The following is a 17477-nucleotide window of genomic DNA, read 5'->3' as shown; positions in this document are numbered from 1 at the left end:
AGTTAGACGGCTGCTCTGTAGTAATACAGAGAAAGACAAAAGCACCTTGAACGGGATAGTTCAGTGGAGGGAAGGGAAATGCTCACTAGTCTTACTCTTGATGTATTTTGGTAACACAGAAAACAAAATTTTTTGATGGATTGGATATGGCAATTAAGAGAAAGTGAGAAGTTAAAAATAATTCCAAGTATTAATTGGAAGAAAGGGATTGTTACAGAAATGATGAGACTGAATGTGAAGCAGGTTTAAAGGGAAGATGAGTTCAGTGTCAAATATATGAAGTTTGAGAGGACTATCAGACAGTAAATTAAGGTAATGAGTAATCATCTGGATATATGTGTCTAGAGTTTACTCAACAGATGATACCTAGATCAATAGATATTAAATACAGCTGCCTTTAAAAAATATGAGATTGTATAATATACTAACATAGTACGCACTGGTTAAAAAGAGAATTCTTAAAAGTCCTAGGAAATGTCATTTGTGAAAACCCAAAATATAAAGACAAATCAGCAAAAGAGAATGAGAAGTGTTCATTAGAGTAAAGTGTTCAATCTATAACAGATACAGACAACTTTTGGGGGCAGACATATTAAAAAGGAAAGAAATAATGATGAGGGTGGGGTTGGTTTGATTTGTTTTGTTTTGGATGGAAATTAAACAGCTTTGTTTATGCTATTGAGACAGACCAAAGAGAAAGCATAAACTTGATGCAGGAGAGAGAGAGAAGAGGGGGAAACAAGCCCTTTAGTAGGGCTTGGGGATGAGGGAGTGGGTCTAGGGCATGAGTGGAGGGACTGACCTCACCAACAGCACTGATCATTCACTGTCACAGCAGGACAGTAGGCAGAACTAGTGCAAGTCAATGGGGAAATGCATGGTAAGAACTTGGAGTTCTTTTCTGATTGCTTTTTCTTATTAGTGAAAAAACAAGTCCTAGAATGAGGATAAAGAAGGGTGTGTTGTAGGTTTGAAACCGAGTGCCCCTAAGACTGAGTTCCTCTGCCTAGTTAATGATTGACCTCAGTATCCAAAATGTTATTCCCTTTTTTGTCCAACACCTGTTCCCTTCAAGATTAAAGAGTATCAGAGAAAAGAGAGTCTTGAAACCCAGTAGGACCCTGTGGGACCCTTCCAAGCACAAAAGCCTCTCCTTGTCTCCAGTTTCTTGTTGTAGGAATAAGGTTTCCAGCCTCCTTGACCTTCCCTGAGTTCTGAAGGGCAGATTCAAACAGTTACTAATTAGGAGGGTGAGGGAAAACAGAAAGAAACAATAGTGTGGCATGGGGTCTGGGCCTGGTTCCTCCTCAGGTTAGGGCTGGGGGCGATGTGCATAACAATGTGATACACATCTCAGAGTCCTTCTACAGGAACTAAGGCTCCCACCCAGGTGGTAACTTCAGGCTGAGCACAAGCACTTGGACCCCAAACCGGTTGGAACCAGAAGGCTGATGACTGAGATTCCTGGAACATCACCTTGTTACTTCACTACCAACCAATCAGAAGAGAGCTCCACACCATGAAGCCCTCCCCTCAAATTTTGCTGATAAAAACTTCTTATCTGAAGCCTGTCTGGGAGTTTGAATCTTTTGAGCACGAGCTACTGGACATCTGTGCTTGACCCCTGCGATAAACCTTTCTCTGTTCCAAACGGCGACGTTAGGTTTGTTTGGTCTCACTGTGCGCTGGGCATACGAACTTGGTTTTGACAACAGATTTCAGGAGAAAGCAGATTATCTGAAACACTTAGGTAGAAGAAGGAAAGAGTCAATGACTGGAAAAATGTAGTGTGGTTGCCGGCCAGCTGTATGGACTGTTCCATTTTAATATTACTTAGACAGGATCTGAGACTCAAAATATAGAATCCTTTGGTAATACAACCTTGAGTTTCCTAATGTTCTAAGGGCCTAGTTCACAGCTCTAAAATAAATTCAGACGTTAAAATCTTGCTGGCCACATTTTTTATGAGCCTTGAGAAGTTAGAGTTTTCAACTCAGTGATAAGAGGAGAGAGGGAAGATGCCTTAGCCAGTCTGACCTGCTCAGAGAGTAGTCCTGAGGTCAATTTACCATTTCAATCATTCCACAGTCAGTGGAACAAGAATGCTAGGAAGATAGAAAAATAGCAGCATTTCTTCTCCTACTGGAATCTTCCAAGGGCAAATTCACTGATCCTACTTCAAAGATGTCAGGCAAAGAAAAGATAAAGCCAGACAAGATGACTATCCTTCTTGTCATGTAGAGGGAATTGCCTGTGTCAGAAAATCAATCAATCAGTTGCCTGTATCCATCAATCCAAATACATGGAAGGAGGAAGAAGCTAAAGAAAGTCCCTACTTCTGTGTGATATTTTTAACCTATAGAAACCAAGCCACTGGTAAACACGACTTAGTAGGTATCTTACAATCTACCAACTAAGTTATCACCTCCTCCATCTAAAGGCTTACACTTGCTTTTCTATTTGAGCTGTGTGTCCTTATTGCATGTCAGCCAAAGCATGTAACCAGGAGGATTAAATTCTTCTGTTTGATACCCCGGATTGCTACAGGAAGAAAAATTGGGGGCCTGTGGCCCTTGTACTTGCCTTAGCTGCTCATCTATCATACAGTCTCCACCAAGATCCCAATTTGCTTTGGTTTCTCTTTTTAAAAAAAAATTTTATTTATTCTTCAGACTTCTTGCCAGATTTGGCCTGTCTGGTTTTCACCCTGTCCTTGTCTTTTTCACCTTTGTGTTTTGTTTGTTTGTTTTGTTCTTTCTTTACCCAGGGGGACTCTGAGTGAGCCCATCTAGTCAACCTCTAACATTTGGGACCTAAACTCAGAGTCAGTCAGCCAGGCTGGCATTCTAGTGTTTCCCCAAGGTTCTTGCCAAGAGAGTCCAGACACCTTATAGCCGTGTCCAGAAACCTAGAATATTAATCAACAGTGCTGCACTCAGTGGGCAAACAAGTGCTGTCATTCCACTCTTCACACCATCTCCTATAGCTTTTCCCTCCTCACTGTCTCCCACAGTCACTGTGAAAGTTATGGTGCATGCAATTCACGGTCCTGATCTACAGAGCTAATCACCTGAATGACTTTCTCACTTTACTCTCACCTCCACTGAAGTTATCCCTACATAGAGCTGTCAAATTAATCTTCCTAACATAGATATTTTGATCGCCCTCCATTTCTCAAAACTACAAGTAGTTCTGCATTATCTATAGAACTGACAAATAAAAGGTGTATATATTTAAACTGTACAAGTTGATGTCTTGTTATACATACACATTGTGAAATGATCACCACAATCAAGCTAATCAACATATCTATCACCTCACATAGTTACTGTATATTTTTCTATCTTTTTAAACAAATCTGTGTGGATTGTGAGGACACCTAAGATCTGCCCACTTGGCAAATTTCAAGTATATAGTAGAGTTTTGTAAATTACAGTCACCCTACCATACATTTGATTTCCAGGCTTATTCATCTTGCATAACTGAAAGTTTATACCCTTTTACCAACATCTTTCTATTTCCCATTGCCCTCAGACCCTGACAACCACTATTCTACTCTCTTCGACTATGAGTTTGATTATTCTGGATTGTGCATAGAAATGATACCATGCAGTATTTGTTTTTCTGTGTCTGGCTTATTTCACTAGCAGAATGATTAACAAATCATGAGGATGTAGAGAAATTAGAAACCTCCTGCACTGTTAGTGTGAATTTAAAATGGTGGCAGCACTGTGGAAAACAGTATGGAGATTCCTCAAAAAGTTAAAAATAGAACTGTGATATTATTCTACAATATCACTTCTGGATATATATCCAAAAAAAATGAAATCAGTATCTTGAAAGATATCTGTACTCCCATGTTCACTGAATGATAGCTAAGATACAGAAACAACCCAAATGTCCACTGATTTAGGAATAGTTAAAGAAAATGTGGCCTAGACATACATACAATGGAATACTATTTAGCATTTAAAAAGGAGGTCCTGTCATCTGTGACAATATGGATGATGAACCTGGAGGATATTATGCTAAGTGAAATAGATTTTATTTATTTTTAAAGCAGAAAGATTAATCCCTGCACATGGAGGTCTCATAGAAATGGGACCTAAGAAGTGGCCAAAGCAGGCAGTTTGTATACTTTTTCAGAAAAAGAAACAATACACTTGTGAGGAATTGACAGGACAAAGAAACTTAGTCTCACTAACTGAGTTAGTGAAGAATCTAAAGAGAATTTGGGCTTGAGGCAGTCAATTAAAGTAACAAGACTTGTTCATATATGCTTCTTGGGCCAAAGTCCCAATCCCTGGTAGTAAGTGTGCCCTTCTACCCCTCAGATACAGGGAGTGTGCACCCTTCACATGAGAGATTTATTTCCTGCTTTTAGGAAGACAGAAGGGAGGGTCAGAGTTTCCCTCTTGCATTAGCCATTTCTTAGGTAACTTTAATTTAAAATCAATATGCTATTAACATACATTTTGGGGCAGCCTATTTTGGGCCCCAACACCATAAAAAGTTTCCGGAGACCCGATTTATAATTCAATTTGAAGCATCACAAAGCATTTAGCATAAATGCATGCATTGACTGGCTATAGCTACTACATACTAGCCACCCTGCTAGGTGTCTTCCACATGTTTTCTGATTTAGAGCAGATTTTTTTCCATTAGTGTTGCTGTTTATAGCACTGAATGAAAGGGCCCGAGTGGTACTGAGAGTAATGAGCGTGAAAGAAATAATGGATAGTATTGATGGTCTCAATAAATTTAGGTTTGACATTTCAATTGAGTATTATACTATTGATTCCTGAAGTGATGATAAATTAGTACAAGACAAATCAAACACTAAATTGGGTTATATAACCTTTTGTTGTTCAATAAACAACATGTCTCAACCAATCTTGTACCAAATTATGTTATACAAACTTGTTCTGAATAGGTGGATGAGGTAGGAAGGATGTTTCAGATGGAAAAACTCAGCAGAGGCAAAAGCATGGAGGTGAGAATGAGTGCATTTTATGCTGATGATCAGGACATCATCGTGATCCAAACTGTTTTTATATTGTCTACTCCATCCTTGATGGAAAGTTATAATACCAAACGTACAGATAAACAAAGGAGAGTATTAGCATTCTATTTTAACCATCTGCAATTTTTTATACCTAAAATCAAAGGCCTTTAAATATAATCGTTTTTTGTATATGTTCAACCTGAGGAATATTATGCAAATGAGTTTCTGGATATTGTGAACACTGATGATGAAGGCCAAAACCTGGGAAGATTTAATTGTTGATTCTGTTATTAAATTCTCATCAACAAAGCACTGTTTTGAATTTGCTAATGGTGTTTTGTTCCTAACAATGTGATACTGAACAACCTTTATGGATTTAATCTGACATACCTTCCAATATAGGTGCAAAAATGGTAACCTTGATGTTAAAATCAAGGGGCTGCTGAATTTGAAAAAAAATAATTCCAGTATGTCAGTTGCTCCAACTTTGACATCCATCAGGCACATATCTTTTTGGAATAAGTCTCCATAATTATGCACAATTATTTCATTTGTGAGAAATAAATACTGGATAAGTTTATATCCTCTACTCCTGTTTTAGTCTTTAATCTGTAGGATTTCTCATAAACCTAAGCAAAGTATATTTCTTCGTAATTTTTAATATGTGTTGCATGTGATGGGTCTAAGATAGTCTATAGATAGATTTTTTTAGTTGGCTTTCTGGAAAACAGAAGAGATAACTGTGCTTTAAAGACCAACATCATTACTAAAATAAATTCTGAATATTAACTGGAAAATTTTTTCCAACTTCTATTTTTATAGAAAGTTAAGGTGGTGGGGATGCAGATACTAGTGGGCAGTCTTTGATCACAGAAATGCAGCTTCCTGAGAAAATTCTACAGGGGAGGAAACCGTGGAAATGCATCCCCTGACCTAGTTAGCTTCTCTCTGTCCCATCTACTGTTGTTCCTCTCCGTTGTTCAAGACAAACAGAAGCCAGAAGCCTAGGAGTGATGAATGTTAGTCCACCCCAGGTGCTAAGAAGAGCAGAAAAAGGTAGAAGGTTTATGAAGAAGCAAGTGGAGGACATTCAGTTCAGGGCTCAACTACACTTCTAGGATTTACTGTTTACATTGAAGGCAGGTAAAAATTATCCGATAAACTGCTTTCCTCTGAAAATACATCCACAATAAATTTGTAAGATAGTAGAGATAGCTTATGCTTATATTTTTATAAGCCATAAAATATTGTGCATATGAATGTGTTTTATTTAATTGTCATAGTAGCCAAACCAGCTAATTGAAAATCCTGCAGTGTTTCATGGGCCCAACTTAGGGGTCAATGCATTCTATCTAACAGAACAACTGTTAGGCTCACTCCATCTGTTCCAAATTGCAAGGTACCTGATTTTATATAAACATACTATTTCCTGTGACTTAGGTAAGCAGCAATCATTATTGATAGAGTTCTAAGTTTTAAAATAATATGAAACGTAAAATGACAAGGAAATAGTATGAAATTAGATCTTTAGTAATAGTCTCAGAGAAATCACATTGTATTTTGCTTGCTATAAACAAAGACACTGTGCAAATCTTGCCAGTTACCCAGTGCTCTGAGCACCCCTGTGCCTTATGATGCTGTGAGATGTGCAAAGTGATCATTTGTTAGAACTTATGGTCTAGAGAGTCTTTGCCATGAAAATATAATTTCACAAGATGACAGTGGGCACGAATGTTAGAAACCTTTTCCAGGAACATAAATTTGATAGGCCACTAAAGAAATTTGTCATTTTCTTGAATCTAGCTTACAGTAATTGCCATAAATTACTCTGTATTATCTACTGGAATTGATTTTAACAGAAGTTGCAAAAACAAGAGAATGTAAGAGTTCCATAATATGAGCAATTTATAAGCAGCTTATTTGTATTATACACTATTGCTAAAAATGATATTCATTATGAATAATCAGGACATAATATTTTATTTTAGTATAAATTTTAAAAAATCCATTTTAGATTTCTGGAATTTTAAAATTCATAAATGAATTCCAGAATTAATTTGAAGCTAGAAACCAGGCATAGATTTCCCTCTTGCCTCTTCCTACTATATCCTCCCTCAGCAATTCAACACACCCAAACTACACATACTGTCTTAGATCGACCTTACTTCCAAATTCTACTTCAGCTTGACCATATGGTGCTTTTTCAATGAAACCTACTAACATCTCACTTTGATTCTCCTGTCTTTTTTTTTTTTTAACATTTTTTTTGAGTTATACTCATTTTACAATGTTGTGTCAAATTCCAGTGTAGAGCACAAATTTTCAGTTATACATGAACATACATATATTCATTGTCACATTTTTTTTCACTGTGAGCTACCACAAGATCTTGTATATATTTCCCTATGCCATACAGTATGATCTTGTTTATCTATTCTACATATGCCTGTCAGTATCTACAAATTTTGAACTCCCAGTCTGTCCCTTCCCACCAGCCTCCCCCTGATTCTCCTGTCCTGACTGGTGAATTTCCAGTCCTGGCAGATGCTTATTCCAGTTAACAAGCCTATTAGCTAAGTGGGAACCCTGGAAACACACGAAAGCTTGCCTCAGTACTTTACTGATATAAACCTCAGAGTACTTTAATGAGACAGGGTAGCAGTTCAGGTATTATTATGTTTGTTTTCTGATGTGGAAGAGCACATCACACAGCTGGTAAAAAGAAGTCCTACTTCTCAGACTCACTGGTGTTTTGACTTTTACATCATGTCAATATTCTTTCCATTCAATCCTTCTGCCTTTTGTAGAAATAATTGAAATTTGATGGTATCTTTTTGTCCCAGTGCCAAAAGCCATTTCACACAAATATAAACTAATCAAAACATTCATTAAATATTATGTGTCATGCAATGTTTTGAAAGCTTCATATTTATTTTCATATCTGATCCTCATTACAACTTCATGATATTGTTATTGATATTATTATATTCATTTACAGATTTGGAAACAATTTGTAACTTAGAATGGTTACATAGCTTGTAAATAGTAAATCAAAATAATAAGGAATAAGAATTAGTTTGCTTAAATTCCTTCCATGTCTTTAAGATTTTTTTCTACTGTAAATCTTAGAAACAAGTACTATTAAAATTATTTTAATTCTCTTAGGAAAACACCAGATTTATCAATGCAACATACCAAATTATAGCATAGAATAACAATACAAAGGAGTTCTAATATTTTTTTTAATTAAAAAAAATCTCCTTTGCTAGCAATATTTTAGCTTACAGAATCTGTAAAAAAAAAAAAAAGTGAATGAACTTTTCTTGCTCTTTATGATTATGTCAAATTAATTTTTAGATATTACAACTGTATTATTTACTCCTGAAAGGGACTGACTGAAACAAGTTACAGTACGATGAAATATTTTTTTTAAAATGGCAATGATGAATTCATTGTTTAATTATTTCTCTTTCAAATTTAGGACTACCAAGAAAATGGTCCCTAGTGAGACTGCACGTGAATATTTTATAAGCAATTGCACAATGCTCAAAGAGAATATCTAATAAATCTGTTGAAACATGCTTAACATCAAACAAGGCTCAAAGCTGGAGTTCTTGAAAATTATCTATACCTATTGTTCTTACACACTAGCTGTTAGAAAACCACTCATTTCTTAAAATAAAAGCACATGAAATACTAGTTCCCAACTCAAACACAGTGAATCAGAAGTTTTGATGCAGGGTTATTCATTTACATGCTGAGCAGGTACTTCTGATGGTTCTGCTTTAGAGAAGTTTGAGAATCACTAGTTCATAGCACCTTCACCACCACTACCAGGGCTATCACAGCCACCACTCTAAGACAGTGGAATGGCCTCCATAACAATGGTTCTTGATCTGAGGAACTAGAGAGACACCATTACAGGTCTGATGAAAATCATTAGGATTTTTTTCATAAAAAGCATTTAGAATGTTGCAAATAATTTCAAGGGAGACTGTAAATCAGGATCCAGTTCTCCTTAAGACTACATGTTTCCACCAATATCTTCCTCCTAGTCCACCTAAAGTTTTGCCTTGTAACATTTATAATATTCTATATGATTTACACTGCTGCTGCTGCTTATTCAAACATGAAATTTTACATTAAGTTTGGGTAATCTAGAAAAATTATTTCAGCTTAAGAATACAAATTTAACTTTCTGAGGCAAACATAATTTAGGAAAATGATACACTTTCTATAGTCAATATGCTTCATAAGCTTTATGGTCTGTGTTAACCTCGATATTATATATTTAGTTATATTCTTTAAGAATTAGATGAAACTTTGTAGTTGAGGATGACTACCATGACAACAACAAAAAGAACATTTATGGATTTCTTTGAAGACAACTTTTGCCTCAGCTGGCTGACCTCCAATAGTACTCTTTATGTTTAATAGTAATCCAAATATAAAGATTCCCTACATTTCTCACTTGTTTAAAAAAGTAATAATCAGTTGGCTAGAAGCACTAAGATTCTTTTTTCCTCTCAAATTTCTTTTCAATTATAATCATGACCTATATCTGCTTTTACATTTCATGAATTTCTGAGTTATAATTTTTATTGACCCTTCAGCCTGGTGGGGGTAAAATAAAATAAAAAGAATGTGGGAAATTGTTACTATGTTTTAGCTCAATTCATTAATTAATCCTTAATGCAGTATGGTCATCGGCTTTCCCAACTCTCGCTGTGTGCTACTGCTCTGAGCGTCTCCCTTGCCACCTGGAACCAAATCATCCTCACTTCACCAGCTTCTAGCTTGAGGCTCTAATATGTCCTGAGACTTATCACATCTCTTTCAGTACTGCCTCAAATGCATCTGAGTCAAATTTCACATAATATTCTTGAAAGAATCAAAATAAGGATAAACGCTTTTTAGAGGAGAGAATTTGTTTAAAGTGTTTATTATGGAATCCTAGTTTTTGTGTAGTTTAGATCTTATTTTAGAGTCTCTCTTTAAGAAAAATAATGCAAAATTAAAGAAATGAAGATTTTCTTTTGTTTTATCTTCATGGCATGGTATTTTCTTGTTCTAGTCATTCTGTCAATTTCTCGGAAAATAATCTGACCACTGAGTACATCAAGACCAATTTCTTTCACAAAAGGTTTTATATTACAGTCTTGGATTTTTTTCATGTAATAAACATTCAATGGCAATTCTGTTAGTATTGAATGACTGAATATAATCAGTCATCTATTTGCTGAATTTCTGCTAAGTGCCAGAAACTATGTCCATAGTTTCAAATACATGCTCCAATTAACGCTTAGGACGATGACTAAGGTATACAATATTTTCCCATTTTTACACATGAGAGGATTGGGAAAGGAGTGTTATTTAATTTGCTCAAAATTACAGGGCTAGCAACACAAGCAGGGATTTGAATTTCTGTTAGTCTGATCAGGCAAGCTGGCTGCTTGTACAAAGAAAACAACATTCAGAAATTAATATTTATTGAATACCTCCCACGATGGCACTTTAGAGTTAATCAGTGCCAGAGAGGAAGCTGATTTTAGATTTGAATGCAATTTAAATAGGTGAACTATCATAGCACTATTAGGTGATGTCTCCATTGAAGTTATTTACTGCATCACATTCTTAAATTATGTTTATATTCTAGAGGTTCAAGAGTGTATCCTGAATTCAATAAGTTATCACTGCTTTCAAGAGTCTCTTAGCCTACAGCCTGGATTACTAGAACAGAATCTTAAAATTCTTCCTGTTTCAGTGTTTGACCTTCTATGCTAAACATTTTAAACTTCAGCTAGATGTGTGAAATATAAATCAAATTATGTTCTAGCCTTGTTCAAAATCATCCAATGATTTCCTTTTACACTAAAGACTTGACTGTCTCTTCTCTGTGCTACTCTTTTCCTCTTTCTGAAACTCAAGTAAAGTCCAGTCTTCTCTCAAGTCAATTTTATTCAAGTGGAATGCTGTTCTTTTGGAGAATCACATGGCTTATTCCATAATTGTATTTCTTTCTCTTCAAATATCACCTCCATGCACACACTTTTCTGCCATAAGTCACAGACATGGGCATACAGAATCTGAGGGATCCCTCTCCAGTTCATTTTCTCTTTCTGAGATTGCCCCCCTCCCCTTTCTAGCAACTGGGATTGTGACTTAGAATCCTATTAACTGGCCAAAAAGAATTATTACTTTTTTTCTCCAGTATCCCCATCCTGATGCTATAAGCTACAAAAATGGAAACTTATTTCCAGTAACTCTCCTTAGTGTTACTTAGTCACCACCAGAACCTGCCTACCTCTCTCATTGTTCTTCAGTGCTTTCTGCTCTCTGCTCTATGTATTCTTTCTATAGTTTATAATTATCATGTGTTGATCTAGTAGGATCTCAACCATATTGGCAGTGGAAGAGGTTCCACATGACTTGAAGATAAGTTTTTTACTTTTGACTGATAGTCTCCAAGTTGAATGAGTAAAGAGAACCTGGCCTTTTATCATGTTCATATTTCTACATCATATAAAAATAGACTTTATAGACTTTATTTATTTTAAATGATGCCTGAGATGATGTGAGACACCTAAATTGAAATTTCCACCATAAAGTTGAACAGGAAAGACTAACAATCAAAAGATGGGCAGAACTGGGCATGGAAAGAAACATGATGGTTGAAGTTGGGACATAGATTTGTCAGAAGGAGAAAAAAGATCAACAAAGGTCTAAAATCTAAAAAATACATCAGATAAAGAAAAGCAGACATAGAATTTAGAGGGAGTCATTCATGGTGACAGAGAAAAACAATGTTTATTGATATAAAATAGAAGTTATGTCTGTAGCTACATATTACAATAACTTGGGCAGGTTACTTAATCTCTCTAAACTTCCATTACCTTATGTGTGAAATGGAGATAAAAGCTTCCCCAATAGTTTTTTTTTTTAATCATGTATGTAAAGTTTTTCTTTTTTTCAGAGTTAGCTTTTTCTGGTATAGTGTTTTATTTATTTATTTATTCTACAAAGTAATATTGTTATACACCTATTATATGTCATTCATTATAAACAGATAAACAGTTTCTACTCTTACAAAACTCAGAAGGTGGAACAGACTATTATAGGAGAATAAAATGCATGCCTTACTGAGAGCCATACAGTGGGCCACAAGAGCCAACAGCAGAACCATATAATCTAAATTTGGGAAATTCAGAGGAAAGGACATTAAGACTGAGACTGAAAGGTGAGTTAGAGTTAACCAAGTGAAAAAGGTAGTCAGCAAAGAGTGTTATAATATTTGTAGGAAACTATGGTATTTGAGTTTATGGAGCCACAGCATATAAATATTTTTCTTATTTCCATTAAATATAGACCATGAGGAGTGTGGCAATTAAACATTTGTCAGAACAAATATTATCCAATGCATTCCCATGATTTTACTCCATGAAAATAGAATATTGAAAAAAGAGCCTTTTTTTCCCTTTTAAGAAAAATTTACATAGAACACATTCAAAGGCTGACATGATCCTATTACACATGTTTTTGATATGTATATCACAATTGTTTTAATACAAGATAAACTGCTTTGAAAAAAGTGAATGCTTCCTGAACATGGAATTTTAGCTGATTTTATTGCTCATAAATTACTTTGTAGTTAGTAGCTAGAAATTGGTATTCTAATGAAGTCACTGTTAACGGGAGGCCAGCAACAGACATCAATATTCACATGTTAAAATTTGTAGTGCGGTTGTAGCCACAGTCTGTACGTGCTGAAGGCCGTAAGTGGGCAGGAAAATTTTTAAAGTTTTGCAAATTTTAGAATAACTGCACATTTTTCCTAGTCCATGATAAGAAAAGTAGAGAGGAGAGAATGAAAACGTTAGGAGTCAGGTCTGGTCCTGACATTTGGCAACTAGGTTAGCGATGGTAAGTTTGATTTCTTCTCAGGTAAAATTCACATGCTATGTTGCTGAGGGCTTTCCTCTACAAAGTCCTCAGGGGCCCTCGCTTTTTCATGTGATAGTTCTGCCTTGTACATATCTGCTGAATTTTGAAATTTCTGGAAACTTTCACATATCTTTTCTGCTTACATCTCATTGACAAGAACTTGGCACTTAACCTATCTGCAAGGGAAGTTGGGAAATGCAGTCTTTATTCTGATATGTTGTGTCCCTGTAAAATAATTTAAGTTTCTATTATTCTGAAAGTAAATATTGAATATTTGGATACATCTAGAGGTTTTCTACACAGAAGCACCAGTAATAATATTAATAATAATAGAATAGAAATAATATTAATAATAAACAATTTATAGTACAAATGATTCAGAGTGGCCAGATGCATTTGTGACATCAGAAGAAGTTTCACTTTAGTGATTCTTTAGCAATCTCTCTCGCCTTACTAACTCTACTCTTAAAATTTTTCCCATGAAGACAGTCTCAGGGAAGGCAGGTGAGCTAGTGTTTGGGTTTAAGTTTTTTATAAACTGGCATGGAAAAAGCTAGTTTACCATATTGTGTTTGTTTACTAAATACATGCAATAATTCCACTATTGATCAACAAATATTTATTCATTTTCTTCTCTCATTACAGGCAGAATTTACTTCCTCAGGTCATTGATCTTGGCCTTGGTCATGTGACTTGCTTTTAGCCTGGAAATGTTAGTGGAACTGCCAAAAACAGGGACCCAAAGTGTGCTTAGCATTTGTGTTCTAATCTGCCAGGAGGAAAAAAAAAAAAAGTGCCTTCGTTGCTTTTGGCCAGGTCCCTGGCGTGAGACATACTGAAAAAAGACCCAAATTCAACCTGCAGCCTGACACAGACCCACAGTCTCAATCACATTTCAGCTCAGAGATTCATGAGCAGAAAATAAATGCATAATGTAGGTCCTGAGATTTTTGCTTTTGTTTGTTGCACTGAAAAACTGACAGATACACAGTGTTACCTTTATCTCATTCAATTTAATAGATTTTCTTCTTGATTAATACTGCCATTTAAGAAACACCAAGCCATTCTATCTTTGGGACTCATTTCATCAGATTTCTCTTATCTGGATTAGACATTTTGGCATGTGCTTTGTCTTCTAGATCAGTCTAAATCCAGTGAGATTGTAACTGGCGAGGCTGTAACACACATTGAAATGCTGAAGATCTTTTAATCAAAATGGGCAAGTTCAATAAAATTACTTTTGTCATTTAATGTGCTGAAGCTCTGAGAAGTAAAACTACCATATAACTCTTCAAGAAAAACTTCTGGTTTGATTGAGATTAAGACCCAGACTGCTGGTCAGCTGGTGTCCTATAGGGCAACTTTGCTATTGATGAGATGGTTTCTGTCTATCAAAAAAGTCATCAATCAGTATTTCCACACAACCATATACGTATATGCCAAAACAAATTCCTGTTACTCAGCTTTGTTTATTTTTTTATCAACTGATTCCTTTCCTTTAATCTTTGTCTAATTGATTTCTGAGCATAGGTTAATTAATTCTAAAGACCTAGGAACAAAAAATAACTAAGACCATCTCCTTTTATTGGATTGACATCAATCGTCTTTAAATAACTGAATTACTGTACAATTATTAATCACTGAAATCATTTCCCAATACCAAATCAATATAATTCCAGAAACATGATTTCTTGCAAGTTTTCCAGATTAATTCTATGTGTATATTAAACAGCGATTGCCTATCAATACATTGCACTTATGTGCACTTAAAGAAAATTAAAAGATTCAGTTGCAACTACATAAAACAAAAAACAAAAATACTTTTTGCATAATTTTATCAGGGTTTCAAGGAATTATTTTAGAGCTATCAATTGCCAAATCATTGACAGATATAAACAATTCACTTGTGATATTTCTGTTCCTGTGAGGACAAATACTGAGTTTCAAAAGTTGAACAGGTACCTTCCTAAATCCTAAAATCTAATTTTTTTTAATAGAACATTTTCCTTGTGCTAAAAATTTAATCTGGTCTCTTAAAAAAATATTTTACATCAGGAAATCATTAGACAAACATTGAAGGAAACTTGTAAAAACATTTGTCACTTTTTAATCTCTACTCCCTGCAATTTTATCTAAAAATATCTCATAAGTTAATAAACATCAAGTTGAAATTCTTGCTGACCTCATCCCTTATCCTTTGGGCATTCATTACCCCCTTTCTATCTACTTCTTATACAATTAAATGTATTGAGATCCAACTAAGGTCCAATGTCATATTGAATTTAGGAGCAACAAACATGAACATGGAAAAGCCTCTGCTCTTGAGGTTTTCAAATTCTAGCAGAGGAAACAACACAAAAAATAATAGCTTCAGAACACTGGGAAAATTTCTATAACAGAGAAAGAATTACAAAGTGATCCTGAAAGAATCATCTCTGCCTAAAACAATCTAACAGGACATCTCAGAGGCTTAGGGACATAAATTGAGCAGGATTTGGGGAACAAAGAAAGAAAGTTTAATTGTCCAGAAGGAAGTGTGTTAAGTGATGGAAATGCAAGTTTTTAGAATATTAGAGGGATTTAGGCCTATGCGATCATAGTACAATTCATAAAACTGAGAATCTTCTGGGAAATAAAGGATGCAAGCTGATGAGAGCTTTATTCCAGCTAAAGGTTTTGGATAACCTACTTTGCCTCTGAGAAGTCCTAAGTTAAGAAATGATACTAGGCCAGTAAAAGTCAAAGTCAGCTTTTTGTCATGATCTATTTTTTTTTAAAGAAAGTTATTGCATTCATATATTACTCTAATAATATTTTTAAATGAAGATAAAAATAAACAAAGTTGAAAGCAAATATATCAAAATGTTTGACAGTTGATTCTGAAATTAGGATAATGAGACATTTTTAGGGCCTTTTAAATCATTTAAACATATTTTTAAATTCCTGAATCTTAAAAACAAAAAGCAAAAAACATATCATGAAACTGGACATATAATAATACATTAATTAAGGTAAAAACAGAAATATAAAAATAATAATTTGAGTAAGTAGTGGTAAGATTTTGAATGAAGGCAGCAGACCTTGAGAAAACCTACTTTAACAGATCATTTCCATTTTATACAAAGAGCAAGAAGAGGAGGAGGAGCAGAATCTGCTTTTTGTAAAAGACTCTTTGCTATCACAGTGAGTTGCAGGTTTCCCTTCATAAAAACAGAGATATGTTTGCCTTGAGATTTACAGTCTTTTGTTTGTTACAGTCAGTATAAGAAAAATATAAAACTCCAATGAGTCAAACATGATAACTACAAATTATTTTCTAAATTTTTACAAAGAAACTTTTAAGCTGGCAAAGGAAAACTGAGTGCTAAGAGAAATCAATCCACTGTTTTAAAGTATATGTTAAAGATGCTGTTGGTATTAATTGAGCCGGAAAGGAAAGAACAAAGGAGTATAGAGTTATGCTCATGGCTCATGTCTATTCAGCCTTGAGCATTACAATTTATATCTTTCTTGTCTGAGATGAGCCCTGTGAAACTTTATAGGATGTAAATCCTCTTCTACCTTATTAATTTCAAATATTTGAAAACAGCTGTGACTCAGCCTCTCAACTTCAATATCTTATTAACTTGTCCATTTCTTAGGAGCTAGGGAAATCTGATAATCCAAGACTGGTTAACAAGAGTCTGCTAGTTTTTTACCCAGATCAAAAGGAATCAGGTGGAATAAGTTCAAATCACTATTTCCAGCAATAACTAAAACAATATCACAAAAGCATTTTTAAGCATCCAGTCTAAGAGGCTAAGGAAAAAGACAGAAGATGAGGGATCATGAGCTAAGGAAGTCAATAAATGAGACTTTGAAGTAGGATGAGGTGACTGGATTCCTTATAAAGGTTATATTATAAATAAAGTACAAAAGGTGGAGGTCTGTTGTTTTTGTTGTTGTTATTGTTCTGTTTTGTTTTTAACTGGGTGATGGGTACATGAGAAACTAATGTTATCTTGATTTTATAAACAACAAAACTGAGAAAAGTGCTATGGTATCCTACCTCGTTTCATATGCTCATCTCTATAAGAATCAGGGATTTTATTCAAATCAAGTATTTCTGACTTCCATATTCATAACCTATGGCAATACGTGTAAACACTGAAATACTAAAATCTTTTGAAAGCATAGTGTTAGTGTGATTAAATTTGATTTTTAAAAGGAGACTGCTGGCATAATTTATAGGTAGAAAACAAATAGCTATATACTGTATCTCCTGCCCAAACAGCCTCAGTTCTCTCTTTTATCATGCACCCCAAGTTTCTGAATAACTCATGACTCTCTGTTACTCACTATCCAGTTTGCTAATGACCTAGATTTAAGAGTTTTATGTTATCACTTAGAAAGCTGTCAGAGGCTATCCATCTTATATACTATAGGTCTATGATTACTAGATGGCAACATTTATACAGACTCACTCATATTTTTCTTATGTGTTTTATATAATTGGATGAATGCTATGGCAAAATCTTTTAAAGATTATTTA

Source organism: Camelus bactrianus, chromosome 10 (assembly GCF_048773025.1).
Source record: "Camelus bactrianus isolate YW-2024 breed Bactrian camel chromosome 10, ASM4877302v1, whole genome shotgun sequence".
Taxonomy (NCBI): domain Eukaryota; kingdom Metazoa; phylum Chordata; class Mammalia; order Artiodactyla; family Camelidae; genus Camelus; species Camelus bactrianus.
This window is presented reverse-complemented; position numbering follows the sequence as displayed.